The following is a 4769-nucleotide window of genomic DNA, read 5'->3' on the forward strand; positions in this document are numbered from 1 at the left end:
AATACTCCATCTCACATGGAAACCACTCCCCCTTACACAATGATCCGAAAACCATATGTATTTGTAGTATGAACTACATATTAATTCTCCCCCCTTTTGTCAATAAAATTGGCAAAGGTACAAGAACGGGATCATAATGAAATTTCCGAGAGAGACATTTCATGACAAAAGGAAAAAATACATACCAACTAATTTAGACACAATCATAAAGCCGAAGCTAAATGCATTCATCAAGGAGTTGAAATATACAAGATAACCCCTCTAAAATTCCACAGCCACACACCCCTCAAGATACGATCATTAAGCACAAGTTCAAAAAAACTCTCCCCTATGTGATGTCATTCCCGAAAGAACAACAAGAGCGACCTTAATTTCGAACGAAAAGAAGGATTTTATTGGGCACCAAAAACCATAAGAATGATTTCTTATATCCAAAAACCCAATCAAATTAATCATAAGTAAACCCATGATTAATTTAATCGGAATAAGCAATCAAATTAAACACAAAAAGTGATCAATTCAATTGATTGTGCTCAACATAAGAGAACTTATGGAGACACGAAAATACTCAACTAGATCAATTACAAGAGACCCATAATTAATCTAATTGGAATACACAACCAAACTAATTACAAAAGTAATCAATTTAATTGTCAATTGTTTTGCTCGACATAAGAATACTTACGGAGCAATAACTAAATAACCAAACAAGATGATTAATTTAGTTCAATATGCTCGACATAACATACCTCACGGAACACCAACTAAGCTAAAAAATCAACTTGGTTGTATAGTGCTCAACATAAGATACATTACGGAGCCTCACAGTAATACATAAAATATGGATCAGGGATGATCAATACTGCGGAATACACAAGAATTCATTCTATCTTCAATCACTATTTGCATAACGACAATTAATAGACATAATCCTTGAAAACAAAAGATTTTAACCTATCTTCCATCAAAGATTTGACAATATATGCTTAACTTTTGTATATTTCAAAAGTCCATTCATTCTTTTATGAATACATGAATACCAACATGAACGACTTTACTTTTGACAAAGTATGGGATAATCATAGTTCACGGACGCAAACACACATATCCCATAAGAATTGCAATATATGAAACCATAAGGATTAATACTGCAAAGATCATCTTCCAAATAAATTTAGAATTTAAATTAATAAATCTAAAAATATGAAGATGAAAACATTGGACATAGCTATGTGTAATCACAATAATGGCTATTCCAAACTCTAGTAATCCTTCTCAAAAGAAGAATAAATTCTCATAAGAAGTTTCCTAGGCATCAGGACAAACTCGTAATGCACACTACTGCCTATTCTTGAACTTCCTTCTTTGTGATTCACCAACAACATTCTTGTAAAAGCTACAATGATCTTAGAAGAGTAGTACTCCAATAATACAAGTGCCAAGTCCAAGAGAAGTGGAACAAGTGCAACGAAACTGAGCAAAACACTCAAAAACAAGAGACAGGACAAATATCAATATTTACTCATCCAAATACAATAATTCTCATATTAATTTTGAAGAGACTTCCAAGAGGAAGAGAATGCAAAAAGAATGAGGTCATTCCGAGTTCAGACGAAGAAGTTACGGCCAAAACAAGTTTACCGAATATCGACGTCAAGTATGCATACGGGTTTGCAAACGAATTTTCAAGTCGGCGAACTTAAACCTCTAGATTTTGATTTTAAAAGATGTTATGCACACCTGGTAGGTGTACCATGAAGTCCAAACATCCCGAACTACTATTTTCAAACCTAAACGTTTAAGAACCTTAAACACATATCAAGTTAGGTAGAAAAGAACGATAAGCAAGGTACGTGAATCATTATAAGTTCTCTAAAAAAATAAAGGCACAAATCTTGCTCAAGTTTATAGACATACCTTTTTATATGAATCCAATTGAATTCTACAGCCTTACCGAACATAATCTGTGCACCCCAATTTTCGTGCTTCCCTCACCGTATACATAGCAGGGCATTCCTTGGTGAGGATGCACTTACAACACAATCAAGTTGTGTTGGGGTGAACAATGTCTTGTTCACCACAATTGACCTTTGGATTATCATGAAAGGGATCACTTTAAGGGCCTTTCACATCCAATTCAATTTTTCCAAAAAACTTGTTAAGTTCCAACATCATGGATACTGCCTTCTCCATAGTCATGGAATTTTCTGGAAGATTATTCCTTTTCACACTCAAAGCATCATTAGCTTTCTTTGGTACCCACATCTGAGTGCGTTTAGGAACAACCGGAACCTTCTTCCCATTACTCTCTTCAAGATTTCTCGGAAGAAAATTGGATTGAATATTCTTTTGCAAGTTAGTCTTTCTCCAATTGGGAGCATCGAATCTTGTCTTCGTCTTTACGCAGTTATCCTTTTGATAACCATTATGATTGTGAAAAGGCTTCGTATAACGTTTATAGGCAAATCTAGGTTTATCATAGCAACGATTCCTTTGCCTAAAGGTTGTAAAGTTACAACCTGTAATGTTAAGGGGATTAGCCTTAGCATATGATATTGATTTCACAACTTCTTGTGATGCCCAAAAAAGAACATCATGAAGTTTCTTATTCCTTATACGAAAACGACATCTCCTTTCCAGGTGACCTTTATTTACGCAATAGTGGAAAACATAAGGAATGTTCTTACCTCAATCCGTATGTGCTGACTTTGGAGGTTGATATTATTTGCTTTTTCGAACCTTAATTGCCGGTGAAGGTATTTCACTTTTGCCATCAGTGGAAACCTTTTGTTGAGAAGAATCACTAGCCGTGACAAAGTTTACCTCTTTGCTAATACTTGGAGCATCTATTCCCTTATAGCCCAATCCCCGTGTATCACGATGATTTTTACTTTCTCCTAGCATAGTGGTTAACTTTCTTGAACTAGTATTGAACCTTTTAAAGTCATCTTCCAACATATTGATTTTATCAAGAGTAGCAGCTAAATCAGCCTCAAGGCGTTTTTCTCGAGCGAGACAAGCACTTTCTCTGTCATCAAAACTAGTTTATTGAGAGTTGAACCTTGCTTCATATTCTGCAAGTTTCTCTTCCAAGAAAAAGTACTTTTGATAAAGATTATCACATTCAAGTGACTTCATACGTAGGTTTTCCTCAGAATCCTTGAGGATCGATTCGTTAGAACGATTCGAAAAATAAACACCTGCGTAACATCTTCTCAATTTCTTGTTTTCTCGACAGAGAGGAGTCAGAAGAGGTGAGACATGAGAAGTTGTAATCTTCTTCATATTCCACGAATCCAAAAACTTAACATACTCTGAGACTTCCTCATCAACATATATATCAATATCTGAATCACCTTCATCATAAAGTTCATCCAACTGTTCTTCTTGGAGAGTTTCCCAATCAACAGTTTTTACATCAAGAGAATGTCTAGATATTGACTTAGATATGATAGTTCTCTCAGGTGAATCCAAGCTTTTAGAATCATCTGGTAATTTCTGAACTTGTACCTTATTAGAGATAGACTCATCCATAATCAGATCACTACAAACACAGACTTATAAGGTCTTTAACGTGTTTGCCTGCTCTGATACCAATTGAAAAAACGGGGATCTACAAACACCACCCAATATTTCGCTTAGAAATATGTATGTACTAACTTCGAAATACTTTCTAGAGAATCAACTAGACAGTCAGACTCAATCTAGGTAAAAGTATCTCAAGGAGTTAATATCTCTCTCTTGTTTTGATTTACTCAAGCTAATAGAAATCAGCGAATCTTTAATCAAACACAAGGAATAACTTGGATGGCACCAAAGACCAATATCCAAGGATCAATCAATGACAATCAACAACCAAAGGTTGGATTACTCTAATTGATGATCTAACACACAACCTGTATTATTTCAATTATAAAGATAAAACAATATAATGCGCAAATAGAAATAATATAGACACCAGAAATTTTGTTAACGAGGAAACCGAAAATGCAGAAAAACCCCGGGACCTAGTCCAGAGTGAACACACACTGTATTAAGCCGCTACAGACACTAGCCTACTCCCAACTAACTTCGGCCTGGAATGTAGTTGAACCCCAATCAATCTCCCACCGATCCAAGGTATAGTTGTACTCCCTACGCCTCTAATCCCAGCAGGATACTGCGCACTTGATTCTCTTAGTTGATCTCACCCACAACTAAGAGTTTCTACGACCCAAAATCGCAGGCTTTGACAATAAACAAATCTGTCTCACACAGACAAGTCTATCAAAGGATCAATCTATCTCCCACAGATAAACCCTAAAGGTTTTGTTCCGTATTTTGATAATAATCAAGGTGAACAGGAACCAATTAATAATCTGGTCTTATATTCCCGAAGAATAGCCTAGAGTTATCAATCACCTCACAACAATCTTAATCATTTGGTAGCGAAACAAGATGTTGCAGAATCACAAACAATGAGATGAAGATGTTTGTGACTATTTTTTATATCGTTCCTATCGGAGATACCAATATCAAGCCGATCAATTTGATTGTACTCGTACGATAGAAGATGCAAGATCAGATCACACAACTACGATAAAAGTAGTATCGGCCTGGCTTCACAATCCCAATGAAGTCTTTAAGTCTTTAACCTGGTTTTAGAAGAAGAAAACCAAAGGTTAAAGGAGAAACGACTCTAGCACGCAAACTAGTATCACACGTAAGGTGTGGGGATTAGTTTTACACAATACTAGATGTCTCCTTTATATAATCTTTCAAATCAGGGT

The sequence above is a fragment of the Papaver somniferum genome, chromosome 2, assembly GCF_003573695.1.
Source record: "Papaver somniferum cultivar HN1 chromosome 2, ASM357369v1, whole genome shotgun sequence".
NCBI lineage: Eukaryota > Viridiplantae > Streptophyta > Magnoliopsida > Ranunculales > Papaveraceae > Papaver > Papaver somniferum.